This window comes from Echinops telfairi, unplaced genomic scaffold, assembly GCF_000313985.2.
Source record: "Echinops telfairi isolate 266 unplaced genomic scaffold, ASM31398v2 ScPeMD7_3533;HRSCAF=4204_0, whole genome shotgun sequence".
Taxonomy (NCBI): Eukaryota; Metazoa; Chordata; class Mammalia; order Afrosoricida; family Tenrecidae; genus Echinops; species Echinops telfairi.
This window is the reverse complement of record NW_022107431.1, coordinates 95,922,339-95,939,068: the sequence shown is the minus strand read 5'-3', so window position 1 is coordinate 95,939,068 and position 16,730 is coordinate 95,922,339. Positions and strand designations below refer to the sequence as shown.

Genomic DNA, 16,730 nt, shown 5'->3' with positions numbered 1-16,730 from the left:
TTTGACTCAGACTCTATAGGATAGGGTAGAACTGCTCCTTAAGGTTTCCGAGACTGGAACTCTTTAGGGTAGCGCCAAGTCTGCCTTTCTCCCTTAGAGCAGCCGATGCTTTGAACCACTGACCTTACAGTTAGTAGCCCAAGGCCTAATCCAAAAGTAGGCAGCTGTTTCGCTGGAGCATACAGAGAAATGACACAATAGAATTTCAATGAGAAATTTGTTTAGAAAATTGTATTCATTCATTGAAAAAAAACAAAACAAATTGTCCTCTGGCAGCTTGTTGTCTAATGAACAAGAGAGATAAGCCGCACCGTGATTGTACTTACTATGTGATGTATTAAAAGATAAAAGTAAAAACCAGTTACTGTCGGGTCAACCAGACTCCTGGTAAACCCCTGTGTGTCAGAGAAGAATTGTGTTCCACAGTGTCTTCAGTGGCTGAGTTTGCAAAGCAGATCCCAGGCCTTACAATCAAGGTGCCCTGGAGTGAACTCAAATTTCCACCCTTGCTGTTAGAAACTAAGCATGTTAATAGCTTGCCCCACCCGCCACGGACTCCACTATGCAATATGATTATAAAGGTATGCAGATTGGGGTAGAGTCATTTAAAGGAGAGCCTCTTACTCTGGCATCTGAAGGAGGGGTATTGCCCAGGGTACCTCCTAAATGGGTTTTTTTTAAATCTATGAGCTAATCAGAGAAGTCAGAAGATCCTAGGATAATTCTGAAAGGAATGTTATTACGGCTCTGGTTCATACATCCAAAAAATGCAAACTCACTGTCATTGTATCAGTTGGCATGGATGGGTTTGTTCCAGTGCTGGGATTCGGCCAGTTCACATCAGTTTAGCAGAACCACTACCTACTTTTTGTGGAGGTTAGCCAACTAGCTTTTAAAATTGTACTTGTACTTGTGTGGACCTCCTTGGAGGCTATGGCAGGAAACAATTCACATTTTGATGTTTAATAAAAATGTCTACAATTTTGTAGACATAAGTTTGACTTCCCCTTTTATAAAGTAAATAAGAGCAGTGTGTGTGTGAAGCAGGATAAATTGTTTTAAAAGACTTAATGGGGGAAGACATGAGGAAAGGTGGGGGATCTACCAGGAAAATGAGTGCCCAGAAACATGGCTGGCCACGAGAAGGCTAGGTGCTTAACATTGTAAGAAGCTTATGTTTCATCTCAAAGCCATTGGCAATGGCTACTGTGTTTTCCAACACGAGACTGATTTGCTCTGCCTTTGAGAATGATTACCTAGAGGCATCGTGTCGAGTGAGACTACAAGCAGAAAGATCAGCAAAGACCTTGACAATCTAGGTACAGTGCGGTTCCACAGCCAAGAAAGAAGGAAGGGCCCATCAATAATAATAAAAGCCAACGTGGAGTACTTTCTATGCCCGAGCCTGCGCTCGAGTTTTCCATGCGAATTTTATTCCTTGCTACAACCATTTTTAATCATTTAGTCTTATAACATAGGATTACTATTATTTACTCATTACTAAAAGGATTGTGGCTTAAAGAAGATAAGCATTTCGCTTATGGTGAGTTAAGAAATAGAAAAATAGAGATTTAAGCCTGTCTACCTGATTCCAGAATCAAAACTTCCAGCCACCCGCTTATCAAATTGTGGTTTTGAATCATTAATAAATCAGAAACCTTCCAAAAAATGGATATAGAGTAGGAAATAAAAGAGTATATTGTGTGCGGTAAGGATAAATATTATTTTGGCTTTTTAAAATCATTTTATTAGGTTCATACAACTCATCACTATCCATACATATGTCAGTTATGTAATGCACACTTATACATTTGTTGCCTTCATCATTCTCAAAACACTTGCTTTCAGCTTCAGCTCCTCATTTCCCCCCTCACTCCCCGCTCTTCCCTCCCTCATAAACTCTTGATAATTTATAAATTATTATTTTATCATATCGTACACTGCCCGATGTCTCCCTTCACCCACTTTTCTGTTGTCCATCCCCCAGGGAGGAGGTTATATGTAGATCCTTGTAATTGGTTCCCCCTTTCTACCCTCTTTTTCCTCCCCCTTCTCCCTCCTGGTATCACCACTCTCACCACTGGTCCTCAGGGGCTCATCTGTCCTGGATTCTGTGTTTCCAGTTCCTATCTGCACCACTGTGCATCCTCTGGTCTAACCAGGTGTGTAAGGTAGAATTGGGATCATGATAGTGGAGGGGAAGAAGCGTTTAAGAACTAAGAGGAAAGTTGCATGTTTCATCAATGCTACCCTGCACCCTGAGTGACTCATCTCCTCCCCACTACCCATCTGCAAGGAATGTCCAGTTGACTGGACAAATGATGGATAAATATTATTTTAATAAACTTTTATTTCAGTTGTTTTTATACATACATGATATGTACTTTTTTTTTTTTTTACCATGGGTCAAAGTAATTGAAAATGACTACAGGTCTAATAAGGGGAGGAAGTGGTGGTCATGAGCTACCCTGGGCGGTAGCATTTATAAGACCGAGCAAGTGACTGTACTTGGGAGAGTGATGGAAGAGCGAAACGCCTGGAGGGAGCCTGGTTCAGGCACCTGCCACACTTCACTAAGTTAGTGCCTATCGAAGACATGAATGAGGGTAAAGCCCAAACCTGCTGTCATCGCGTCCACTCTGAGTCATAGCAGCCCTATCTATGGTTTCAGAAGCTGTAAATTTTTATGGGAGCAGATGCGTGTGAAGCACTAACCTTGAGTAAAGGCCAGTAATACAATTGTTTCAGGACTATCCGGATGAAAATGCAGATGGAAATTTCTTATGAAGTTGAGCATTTTCTTACCTAATCCAGAAATTCCATTCCTCAGTATTTACATAGGTAAAATAACATACACATATATGTTTTTTAAAAACTTAATTTATACAAGCTTCATTCATGTTATACAAAACAGGAAATAATGACTATCCAATTTCACGAGAATGAAGCTTTAAATGAATACCTTAAAACCTAGAAAGCTGGATCCTGTGTAAGGCAGAAACCTGTCAGAGATGGAAAATGCAAATGTTTTCTACTAATACAAAGTGATAGAGAAATGGTAAGACTATCTCACTAAAGACAGAAAACTTTCAAGACCCAGAAAACCAAGGCTCTCACAGGTTCCTCTTCATTCTATGCTTACAATGTATTGCTAGTTATCAGCAGAGGGAATTACTGATACATTGATGAACATGGATAGTTTTCAAAGATAGGATAAAAGCAGTCAAACACAAAAGAACATATTCTTTATATTTCCATGAATTAAAACAGACAAAACTAATCTATGATGGTAAAAGTTCGAGCCGTTATTGATTATGGCTTGGTTTTTATCTCAAGAGAAAACACCACATGTAATTCTAAGCTTTCCAATTTTTTTTGTTATATAAGTTAAGATAGGAACAGCCAAATTTTATTTTCTTTGGTAATGCTTCGAACCCCATACACTTAACCCCTTCAAGAACCTCTGGGACATCTCAGAGAAGGCCTCATACTCACAAGATTGTCTAGTTTCACTGGTAGACCCTAGAAAGGACTGCGGGTGGCTATCTGATTGAGTACTCTCACTTATGCCAGTGTCATAGTTGAGTGGATATTGTCTAGCCTGTCCTCCTACCTGTATTCTCTTCTGGGAGGCTGGAGCAACATTTCTCGGACTCCCTTGCTAGTTGGCTCGTTGTTAGGTTATGCCAAAAAGAAACAAGGGGGGAAAGTCTGTACTATGAGAGCTGGGAAAAATGGATTTTCTTCTTAATGTAGGTATTCCTATCAGTTATGCCAGCAGCAGTTACATCAGCTCTCGCCTAACACATCTTTGCTGCTCCCAGGGCTAGATTCCAATAATTTGCCCTTAGGGAGTCTACCTACCAATCTTATTTAGCCCCGTCTCTAAGTTCCTAAACTCTGGTGATTCCACTTTGTTCTTTCAGTCATTTGGCAGTTGCTGCTTTCTGCAGTTACAAATACCTGAGTTATTCCAGTTTCTTTTTTGCCCTGTTAGCCTCTTTGCACTGTATATTAATCCCTTCTATAAAAGACCCTCCGTGTGCTTTTTATTTCCCTACCAGGATCTTGACTAACTAGTTGTATAGAGCCTAGTTTGGGAGGTACAGGTGGAGGTGGAATACACTCTGGTAATGTGTCCCAGCGAAATGTAACGTATGCCCAGACACTTTATATAATTTAGTGAACCAGAGGTATTATTTCTCATGTCTTGTGGGAGAAATAAGTAGCCTGATGGTGCGATGGTTAAACACTCATTGCTAGCCATCAGGGCAGAGTTTTCGCTTACCCAGTAGTGGCTCGCGGGCAGAAGACCAGGTGACATCTTTCTGTAAATTAGGTCGCAGCCTAGAAAGCCTTATGAGGAGTCCACTCTGTTGGATTTGAGTAGCAGTCAAAATAGCTCTGGTTGGCTCCTTTCCTCTTAGAAAAGTTCGTTCCCAGGAGCATCCTTCAGTCTGTGGTTTAAGTTCAGCTCCTCACAGCTTGTAAGATCTACATCTAGTGTGGAGATGGCCCAGTGTCCAGACGAAGGTGTTGGGTTCAAAATACACAGGTAAACAAGAAGATTAATGCATCTATGATGACAAGTGGTTACATGGTGGACTGTGATCCACAAGGTCAGCGGTTCAAAAACACCAGCCACTCTTCAGAATAAAGAGGGGTTTCTACTCCCATAAAGTGTTAGTCTTGGAAACTCACTAGTCTGTCCTGTTCTACAGGGTCACTGTAAATTGGCCTCAACTCTATGGCAGTGAGCCTGGTTTTTTGGTAGTTTTATGTTTGTGGGCTGCACTATTTATTCCTGCATGTGTGTGCATGTGCGTGCACAGACACACACACACAGTTTACAAACAACCCAAGGCAAATCCATTGCCATCAAGTCGATTCTAACTCATAGTGACTTTATAAAACAGAGTAGGACCACGAATTTCAGACCCTTTACAAAATGTTACTACTTCCAAGTCGGCAACTGAAACAGTTGGTGACCAAACAGGCATCAGAAGAGTTTGAGATAGGATCTCATATTTCTGTAGAGTTTCACTTTAACAAAACTCACATACTTATCAGGCCCCAGAAATAGGAAGGGTAGATATAAACTGACCCTAAGGATAGATCAGAGGTGTCCAATAGAAACATAATTTCTATCATATTTACTATAAAATTTTTTCATGTTGTTTCTAAGTGCCATCAAGTCGGTTCTGACCCGTAGTGACTGTGGGCACAACAGAATGAAACACTGCCCAGTCCTGCGCCCTCCTCACAATTGTTCCTGTGCTTGGGCCCATTGCTGCAGCCACTGCGTCCATCCATCTCATGGGGGCCTCCTCCTTTTTTGCGGCGTCTCTGCTTTACCAAACACGGTGTCCTTCTCCAGGGACGAGTCTCTTGACAATATGTCCAAAATATGTCAAACGAAGTCTTGCTATCTTTGCCCCTCAGGAGCACTCTGGTCTTACTTCTTCCAGTACAGACCGGTTTGACCTTTAGTATTCCAATTCAAATGCATCAATACTTCTTCAGTCTTCCTTATTTAAATTCCAACTTTCCCACCCACATGAGGCCATGGAGAACCCCAGGGCTTGGCTCAGGCACACCTTACTCCTCAAAGAAACATCCTTGCTCTTCAATTCTCTAAAGAGGTCTTGTGCAACAGATTTACCTAATGCGATAGGTCTTTTGATTTCTTGACTGCTGCTTCCATGAATATTGATCGTGGATCCAAGTGAGACAACGTTGTTGAGAACTTCAACCTTTCCTCCATTTATCACGATGTTACCTTTGGTCCAGTTGTGAGGATTTTGTTCATCTTTACATTGAGTTGTAATTCATACCGGAGGCTGCAATCATTGCTCTTCATCAGCAAGTGCTTCAAGTCCTCCTCCCTTTCAGCAAGTAAGGTTGTGTCCGTATTTCTCATGACCTTAATAAGCCACATTCTTCTTCATATAATCCAGCTTCTCTGATGACTTGCTAAGCATACAGATTGAATAAGTATGGTGGGAGATTCAACCCTGACACACACCTTTCTTGATTTTAAACCATACAGTATGCCCTTGTTCTGTTCCCAGAACTACCTCTTGACCCATAAACATTTATTATTAATTGGGAGTTAATACATTTATCACATCATTCCATGGTTCAATCATGTCAAGCAGAATTGTACAATTGCTACCACAACCAGTTTCCAAACATTCTTTTTCTTTTTGGACTCCTCGACATTGTCTCCCTTTTACCCCACCCCCCCCACCATCACTGTACACAGCTCTTATCCCATACCCCACCCCACCACCGAAACCCTTATTCTGCTTGCTGTCCCTATAGGTTCATCAATCCTGGGTTTCATGTACCAAAACATAGAAAAACATATAACACAACTTCAGGTGATCAAAGACATCAATCTGACTCGAGCAGTTAAAACCTTGTCAGTTGATCCCCCTCTGATGCATGCTGGACCTGATTTGTTTTTCAACATTTTCTGTATTTTTGGGTTTTGTTTGTTCATATTAGCGTGTATCTCAGAGGTGTTATGTCATCAGAGGTGACCCTCTTTAAGTTTTGCTATCAATGCATCTTGATGCATGTTTGAGCAAGTTCAGACTAAAGTCATTGGTAGAAGTCTTCAAGTTCTTCATCACCAGCTTTTGGGGTTGTTGCATTCATTTGAATAGTAGTTGTGTTGATTGGATATCCTTGAAAGTGAATAGATATAATCCGATCACAGACAGCATTGTACTTCATGATCGGTTTAGCAAGATCCTTTCTGACAATGAATTGCCACACCATTCCTCTTGATTGAGTTTCTCCCAAGCATAGTAAATCAGCTGATTTTCTGATTCAAAATGGCTAATACCAGTCTATCGCAGCTCACTAATACCTGGTATATTGATGTTTATGTGTTCCATTTCATTTTTGATGATTTCCAATTTTCCTACATTTACACTCAGACATTCCTAGTTTCGTTCACTAGCAGATGTTTGCAGCTGTTTCTCCTTGCCTGGAGTCATGCCCTGCCAGCAAATGAAGGTCCCCAAGGCTCTACTCCCGCAGACTTTACCTGATTCTCGTCACCATGGCGGACTCGACGCCAAGGTATCAGCTCCTTTTCGTTGCAATTCCCAGCGCCTTTGGACTTGAGGGGCTCCTCCTCTGCACTCTGTCCAATAATGCTCTGCTGCCTTTGTTCTGGCTTTCACTATCTGACAACGCTTCGGAGCTATGCAGAAGGTGTTTAGCGGCTTCTTCCTCCTAAGGAATCCTCTGTGTTCTTGCAGCCTGTTCACTTTGGGTGACCCTGCTGGAAGCTGAAATAAGGGCGACACAGAGTCCAGCAGCACAGGAACGCACAGGCCACCACAGGAGGACAAACGGACAGACAAGTAAGTGGTGGTCACTTTAGTGAGACAAACATTTCTCATAACTACATAAAAATAAGGAAGAAGAAGCAGGTGTGATTAATTCTCACAATACATTTTATGTATCACAGTCTATTCAACTTATCATTTTAGCATCTCGTCACTAGTTTTAAATTATCAATGAGATTTTTCACACCCTTTTTTTCTACTAAGGTTTCAAAACCTACTCCTACAACAAATCTCAATTCAGAGCAGCCCCTTTGAAAGCTCAGTGGCCACAGGAGGTGGTGGCTGGCCATTGGACCGTGCTGGTGAGATGATTTACCCAGAGACACAGAGTAGCAAGTAGTTACTCCAGGCAAACCGGGTCAGAAATCTAGAACCCTAATTCCAGGCCTCTTCTTGGTAGTGGGAGGAGTTATTTTCTTCTTTAGAGTTTGGTTTCAGGATTTGTGCAAAGAAAATCGCATTAAAAGTTTTTTTAATGCATCAGAATTATTTCTTCAAATGAAGAATCAAATAAGACAGGCAGCAGAGGCACTTGTCTCTGGAAGAGGGCATGACTGTGGGGAAGAGGAGAGGACAAGTGGATTACGTCCTGTTTGGCTGCCTACACAAATGCATATACACACACCATGCACTTACGCATGCATGTACTCTGAAGGAGTTGTTATGAACCCTTGCAGTAGTTATTCCTAAGATCCCTTTAATTAAAAAAAGTCTATGGTGTTATGCGTACAATTTAACTTTCAGTCAGTGTCTCTAGTTTAAGATTTCACCAAAAAGTAGGAAAATTACTTTCAGTACAGTATATTGGTGTTTCATTCACATGTTAGTTTCATTCAATTATGAATTTTTATAAGTGAAAGAATACCTTGAAGATGAGTGATTTACATGGTTTCCAATTTCCTCCCCAGTAATAGATCCTTCTCTTTAAGTGGCTCCTTACACAAAAACTTCGATGCTCTAGGATAGTTAAAATCAGCTCTGCAAGGTCAAAGTGGACACAAGGTCCTATAGAACTCTGACAGCTCAGCATCACCCACTTAACCACTTGCGGCAATTGGCCCTCAAGTCTCATGTCTTAATTGTGACGGTTTTAGCAACCAAAGACTAAGTCCAGTGTGTACCCCTTTAGATGCAGAAACTGCAGCTCTGTGCGACGCTCAAAGTCCCACCCAGCACTGATGTCAGGACTGGGGTCGGACCTGTCAGTGATGTACTGGTGGAACCCACTCATGCAGGCTTGTAAGAGTTACGTTTCCAGAGTGCTGCGATCTGGTTGACATCACACTGGTAGCACAAAATCGGCCAAGGTGGGATTATATACACCATGAAAATCAGTAAACGTTACAAATCTAGGCTTTTCCCAGAGAGCTGGTTATGAATGTCCATCAGTACCCCCTGCCTGGTGTTCCTGAATCCAGGTCTTTATGTACTGATAACAGCAGCCTGATGGTAAAGGTCATGACTTTTGATAGGAAATACCATTTTAAAGACAAATTAAAAATAAGCCTGAGTAGAAATCGTATGGGAACATAAATAACCATTTAATTCCCCAGCTATCAGTTTCCTGGAAATCCATCCTTTGCCCAGGCGATACTGGTCCTTTAAGATCCTTTCAAGTGGTTATTGGAGTCTTCAACAAAAGTGAGGATGGGCTCATTTTTAGTATTAGGTGAACCAGGCAAGTCAAATTTTTAAAACGTTATTTAAAATTCAACCCTGAGCATAAAATAAGAAGTTAAAAGAAGCTGCTGACACTGCCCTTTGAACATTGGATAATCTGATATACCTTCTCTCACAGTCTCCCTCTGAGTTCTATTTCTGGATAAGAAGGTATTAAAAGGTCTCTAAACAATGACTGGAGTCTTCGAGCGTCTCAGTGGGCCTCCTAGCTCTTCCTATTGTACCCTCCCCCACGGAATTTGGGACTCGTCCTCCTGAGGATGCTTGTCCCCTCTGCTGCTTTTCTCTTTTGTCCTTTGTGGGGCTGCACGCTCTCCCTGGCGCCTGTTTGGGCATGCTTGGTAATGTCAGCTGCCTGCACTTCAGCTGTCCTTTTGTATCCATGGTGATGGATGAAAAATAAGCTGCTTTGCAGCGATTTGAACTTTAATCCATTCAAACGATACACGCTTTATCGCTCAGGTGATTTCCCCCAATACTTTCAGATCACTAAATCTTGAATGATTAAGGAGGAATTAACATCCTACTTTTTTTTCTTCTTCTTTTCTTTTCAACCTCATGGCTTGATGAGGTGCTCTGGGAATACAGTGGTTCAAGCACACAGCTGCTATCTGGAAGGTCGGCTGTTCAAACCCCCAGCTGTTCTGCAGGAGAGAGGCATGCCAGGCTGCTTCCATAACGAGTACTGCCTTGGGAAGCCTCCCGGGGAGGTCTGCTCTGTTCCATAGGGTAGCTCCATCAGCCCGACAATAATGGACATGCACTTTTGGTTTTCTGTCTCGATAAATTCATTTAATCAGCACTTTAAATTTGTTCCCGGTAATGAAGTCAGCAGGAAAGTAATGTCCGAGATATGATTCCACAGGGAGAGCAATGGTAAAGATATTCTTTCTTTAATGTTTCTTCTCATCATCCATGCCTAAGTGTTGTGTCCCTGGCCAAGTAACATGGAGGAGCTACAGAAGGAAAAACGTGATGGAAAACCAAACACTTAAAAGTAATAGTGCCCAAAATGTGTCACCACTGGCGGCATTTGACATTATTTCAGTGGCTTCTAAGTATGATCTTAAAAATAGCATTGGCTTTTAATCTTTCCAAATTCAACCAGGAAAGAATATCAGCCTGGTGGTAATCTTTAGCCCCTTACTAGCACTTGTTCATAAGTTAAATTACAAAAGCCAAAAAGTGTAGGCATAAATAACTATTAGTGTCTCCTACAAACCTGTTTTATGGTTCACTTCAATATCGTAACCAGGTATCTGTCTCTGACCCTTTCTTGTCTGCCAATGTTCTGTAAGACATGTTCTTTAATGCAAAATCTTGCGGAAATTTCTTGAAAAGTCATTGTGGAGGGAGACAGTATAAGTTGAACATCAAAAAGCCAGAATGCCAGCCTACCACAAGGAAAGATTCACCATTTTAAGGCACCTAGATAAAGGTCAATTGAGAATTTGTGATTCTTGAGAATGATTCTGTTAGGTAGCTAGAGGCAGAACCCAGGGGTTGTCCCTCTACACACCAACACCTCCCCCGCCCCTTCACCCCGCCTCACAGCAAGTTGGAAGCTGATAAAGGTTGGAGGGCAAGCACAAATGTAGGCCCCTGAGCCAGGAAGCCAGTACACCTGGGTGAGACCCAATCTAGGCCAGGTGGGCTTAATTCAGCCAATGGGCTCAACCAGTAGTGTTGACCACATCTTCCAGCAGAAGGCCCCCCAGAGCTAGAACTTTGAGACCCTCGGGCTTTTTTCCAGCTTCTTCTTGGTCTCTCTCTCTGCCCACAGCCGCCACCGGTAGGTGCCATGAGAGTGCCTGTGTTCAGTTACTGTGACGCCTGAGACGGCGTCTGTCCTTTATAAAAACCTGCTTGGATCACAAACTAGGCTTCGGCGTGAATTCTTTCTCGTGTGAAGCCAAGGACAGAGGTTTTTCTGATTTGAAGGAAGTTTACTTTTTGAAAGGTTTTTGTTTTGTTAACTAGTTTTGGTAGGATTTTATATTAGTATTCTAGTGATTCATAGGCACCATGATGTTGGATAACCATTGGTTTCAGAGATACCAGCTTGCTTTGGGCAGCTTCTTAGTTGTCAACAAAGAGCTCTATAACACATATATTTTACAACTAACATCTGAGCATTATTAATATTCAAGTTAGATGAGTCATAGTGCAGCTACTCTAAGCACTGGGTACAATGCCTGAGGACTTGGATCAGATGAAATGGTGTTGGGGTCACCTCTGACTGCCTCTGGTTATACAAAGGGGAAGGAGAACCCAACTTCATATCTACCCAAGGAAAGCACCTATGAGGCTGAGCTCAGACATGCCTTCACTTTCCAACCTTTTTTTTCCCTATTCTGACACTAACCATCCTTCCCATGGCATTCTACTTCTCTGCCACGGTCCATAATATGTTGCAATAACTGCACAGAACTAACAGATCTTACTCATGATTATGGAGCCTATTAACAGAGGTAATAGTTTACAAGTCAGTATAAGAGAACGTTAAGGATACAGTTCTTTTGTCCACAGTACTTCTTCTCAGCCACACCATCAGGCACATCTCTCTCTGATCCTTTGCCTCTCATTCACATGGCCTGAATTTGCGCTGCTTGGCCAATGTTACAAAGCTTCTTTAGCACTGATAATAGTCCAATAGGCACTCTGTTCTGCAAGCCAGCCTCTTGCACGAAGGCAGCCTTATTCTTCCTGTGAACTGCGAAGCCCACAGCTTTGTTTAAGGGTCTTGTGCCACTGCCACTTCACACAGGGCAGTTGCCATTTAGGCTTGGATCTTACACAAACTCTATGTATGGCACTTTGTTCTTGGTACTTCTTGGGATTCTCTGTTCCTTATTCTAATGGAGCTCATTTATATTTATTGAAATGGCAAAATTGAGTAATCCCTGAGCTAGACTTCTCAATACCTTATTTGCATGATCCCACTGAGGCATTGGTGGGAATTAGCAAAGACTACGGCGAGACAGGTAGTTTCACGTCACTGCAGGAATCAATGCCGTCATTGCCTTCAGGATTCATAGACCATTTTAACTATGGTTGCGATAGACCAGGCTGGATTACATCTTCCAAAGGGCATTCCATTTTTAGTATGAAAGTTCCTTTGCTGTCATTACCAGGAACTTTCCTGTGATGAGCATTTATATAATTTGTAAGGAATGTGAGGTGAACATCGTTTACTATGCAAATGAAGTTTCTGTGGCCGACCAGGAGGGGATTGGTTGGCCTGTGGCTCTTCTGGAGCTGGAGATCATCCCTTGAACTTGACAAGGAGTTGTATCTGTGCAGCTAGTCCCATAGAGATTTAGCAGACAGAAAAAGACAGGCAGAAAAGCCCCAGACAGAAAGAGAAAGAAGGGAGAAGAAGCAGAGAGAGGGGAGGAGGGAAGGAACCCCCTAACAGGGGTGGAACACAGACCAAGGGCTGTAGCACTGAAGACAGTTACTCTGGGATGGACCCCACAGCAGAGCCAGTGGTGACAGAGAGCAGGGCCCAGATAATCATAGCCTGAGGGGTTAACATGATCCTGTTTTGGGGCCTGACAAGAGGCTTGTCCTGGGGAGGGGGGGCTGAGCGGAGACCTTCATGACTGCAAGGAGCTGAGAAAGCTATCCTGCACTGAGGAAGGGAGGGCTTTGCCTCTGTACTACTGACCCTGATCTTGAGTTATACGAGTAGTTTGCTGATTGTGTTCCCAAGTTGTCGCTTGTTTCTTAGTAAACCACAAAACTCCCAGTGTGGCCTGTGAGCTCTGTGTGGTCGTGGCCAGGGATAATCAAACCCAGAAGAAAAGTAGAGAGGAGGACTGTGTAGCAGGAACAGCTGGTGTAAGAATTGATCACAAGATTAGAGAGTAGAGATACATCTGATTACCTCGTGGGAATCCGCCACGGCTGGTCTTGATTCTCATTATCCTCTGTAATATTAGAATGTTTGGATGCTCCTACCAGTACGACTACTCTCACTGTTAAGGAAGATTGTATTTGTGTATGTTACCGATGGAAATACTTTGAAAATATGGATACCTATATAAGCCCCTGCAAAATCACAGTGAAACCTCAGCTTTAGCCCAGATACACACCGGCCCAACTGAAAGTGTGGAAGGAGCGCGCCATTCCAACGAAAGGGAGCAGCATTTGGGGTCCAAGTGAGGGTACAAAGCTCCGTCTGGCTTGTGTCTTCGGCTCTTTCCACTTGCACACAGATGCAAACATGACACCACAAAACAAGAAGAGTGATTCTTGCCACCGTCATGGACAGAAAACAAAAAGGACACTTACTCTCCTGGGCTTCATCTGATTTATTGTGTGAAGGAACAACTACAGAACTGATCAGGGTTGCCTGGTTTGGGTAATTGTTTGAGCTAATAAAAACAAATCATACGTGGCATATTTTTGATAAGACAGAGCCTTTTTCTTTTTCTTCAATTACGTATCTCACATATGTAGTTTCCTGAGAATATTTGATGGTCTGATTCCATTTTTCAAGGACGCATCTTCCTTCTGAAGAAATGCTACAGTATTATTCATAAGCGCTTATTCGATATGCCATCAATCATAGTTTAATGATTTTTTTTATCACATAGTCAGCTGAGCAGTGTTGTTGAGAAAACCTAGCTCATGAGTATATTTCTCTGTGGCTTTGAAAACTGAAAATAAGCCATCTTTTTTATTTATTTTTGTTATTTGGCTATAATAGGTATACTAGTATATCAGTTTGATATTTGTCTGCTGTATTTTTTAAAATTAAGTATTTCTAGAAACTTCTAGAAATATTTTTTATAAAAGAAATTCTGAGAAAGGGGAAACAATTTTTAATGTATGCTATATGATACAATGTATGCAAAAATATTAATAGAGCCTTCTAATCTTCCTTTGACAAATTCTTCTGGCAGTCATTTGAGATTCTTGTTTCTGGAGTATTCTTTGAAATTCAATAGGGGATTTGTTGGGTAGTGTGCAACAGAGAATAAAGAACACAGTTTGAAATTCAAATGCACATTTCTCTAAATCCTAAAATTCAGTCAATCTGAATATAAATTAAATATACACATCCATTAACTCTAATATTACAGAGTAGCAGGGTTCAGAGCACAGACTTGAAATCAGAGTTCAGAGAGACTTGGCTCTGACACAAGTTGCAAACACTCTAAGCCTCAGAGTTTTGTTTTCTTTAATTTGTAAAATGTAGGTGGAAAAAAGTCCAGGCCCTCAGGCTGTTTTGAAGATTAAATTGAAGAATTACTTAGTAAATCTGAAGTCAATTAATGTAACGATTATTATTACATGCCTAGTAATATCTAGAACGATAGTGTAAAAGATATCATTATTATAAAGATAAATATTATTACCGAGGATGTTATGATTATATATCCATCAACATCGGATAATGTAAAAAATAAGATATTTCATACATGACAATCTTGTCTACATATGATGGTGGCCTACATGAAGAAAAAAGAAAAGTATGCCATGTTGTTGGCAAGGAAACCTGAATAATTTGAAAATGTCGGGTCATCCCAGATTTATGATTTAGAGCCAACTGACATTGCAAAAATGGCTCTTTTTTAATTTTTAAAAATTATCTTAAAATATATTTAGAGAATTAAACAGGCGAAATAAGCTTTAAAATAGCATTTATGAAGAGAAATATACGATATACGCGGGCAAGTAAAAAATACTGTTACAAAATCATAGAAACCTTTATTTTTTAAAAAAAGTCAAGTTGCGAAGCTATTGTTTCCTGACATGTGGGTCTGTGCAATTCTGAACGTGGTGTTTTCAGCTCTCGAACCTTTCCCCAGACAGATCTGTACTGGAAGAAGTCAGGCCAAGTAAGGCCGGAGAGGCGCGCAAGCGGGGTAAGACTTTGTCTTACGTACTTGGGACGTGTGCCTGGAGAAGGACATCGTGTGTGGCAAACTGGAAGGGCGGTAAAGAGAAGCCCCTCGGGGATTGACACCGTGACTGCATCAGTGGGCTGAGGAACAAGCACAACTGTGAGGATGGCACAGAACCACGCCGTGTTTGATTTTGTGCGTAGAGCCGCTATGGGTCGGAGCCGACTCAATGGCAGCTAACAACAACAACCTCCTCTCTCTTCAAGCTACATCTGATCAAAACAGTAATTCGGGCATCCTCAAGGGAATCAAATCATGTTACTTTTCAATGTTCTTGACAGGGCAAGATCAGGGCTGGAGGGTAGATGAAACGGTTTCCCAGTGAAAGTCTCCTAGGACAGCCCTTGCTCCCCTCAAAGAATGAACAGGGTGTTGTCATAATGGGGGCTGAAAGGGTGGAAAGAAAGAAAAACTCTCAGTGCAAATTTCCTGGCGTTTTTCTCACTAATGCAGCTTTCAATGTTTACAAAAGTCTTCCTAATTGTTAGTCCATTTGGAATTCGGTCACTTTCTGAGATGACCCCTCTATTGAATGGCCTGGGCAGGTCCTCAAGGAAGTCCCTATTTTCATTGAACTTTCTCTTTCCCTTTTCTCAAAAGACAGCCTAACAAGGTAAGAGAACTTAGCTGCAGCCTTCCACTAATTGCAGAGACATATTTAAGTATGCTTTGTTTGGAATAAACCAGAAACCTAGTTGCAGGACGCTTGGACTTGACGTCATGTCTATTGATACCTACTATATAGAGCGCAAAAGAAAATTCCAAATCAAGGGGGAAAAAGAGAGGATTAGTCATTGAATGATTCTGGAATAAGTCATTGGATCACTCTTTATAATCAGTGCCATTTTGTCAAACACATAAAAGAGGAGCTGGTACCAAGGGCTCAAGCAGAAAGAAATTGGCTTGGAAATGTTGATGGCAACATATGTACAAGTGTGCTTAATACTATTGAATGATGGATTGTTATATGAATTTTAAGAGCCCCCAATAAAAATGATTAATTATTTTAAAATTTCAAAAGCAAGAATAAAACAAAAGTATGTATTTATTAGCTTTCTGCAAGGCTTTCTAAAATTAAAAGTAATGAAAAGTCACAAGAAAATGTTGACAAATTTTATCTAAAAAGTTACAGCTTCTGCCACTCCAAAAATATAAGCAAATTAGAAAAATTAAAATGGTGAAGAACAGAACATTAAATATGACGAAAGGCTTGCATAAAAAATTAATCATTAAAAATACAAAGGACAATTGTCAAGAGAAACTAATGCATGTTCACAAACATGAAAAAGTATGAAGTCATTAGAAACCATTAAAAATTTTAAGGACAATTACTAGGTACAATTAGATTCTGAATATTTAACATTTGGAAAAAGAAAATACTGAAAGTGAGTAAATAGATAATAATAGACACTCATCTTCTCTGGGAGTATAAATTGGTATAAACCTTTTTTTTTGTTATTAATGTAGTAAAAATCCTAAAACTGGTACATCCCTTAGCCCAGTAATTTCTTTTCTTTGAAGAAACTCTTAAGTTCAAATATCATAATGTTGAATAATAATTAAGACACAAATATTCATTAAAAATACTTGAAATATCTCACTTACTGCCCTTGAGGCAATGCTGACTCATAGAAACCCCCTGTGGCTTCCCGACTGTCACTGTTCACAAGAGGAGACAGCCAGATCTTTCTCCCGCGGAGCTGCTGGTGGTGTTGAACTGCTGGTGACCCTGTGGATCGCTGCCCGATGCCTAACCAGTACACCACCAGGG

The 16,730-nt window shown here is 41.1% G+C and overlaps 1 long non-coding RNA gene across 1 annotated transcript; it reads left to right on the top strand.

The window, feature by feature from the left end:
• The first annotated feature begins 6,953 nt into the window (after positions 1 to 6,953).
• On the top strand, positions 6,954 to 15,101 carry LOC123522201. Its single transcript, XR_006680480.1, has 3 exons — positions 6,954 to 7,092; positions 7,275 to 7,379; positions 14,864 to 15,101. It is a non-coding gene; the product is annotated as an uncharacterized LOC123522201 (long non-coding RNA).
• The last annotated feature ends 1,629 nt before the right edge of the window (positions 15,102 to 16,730 follow it).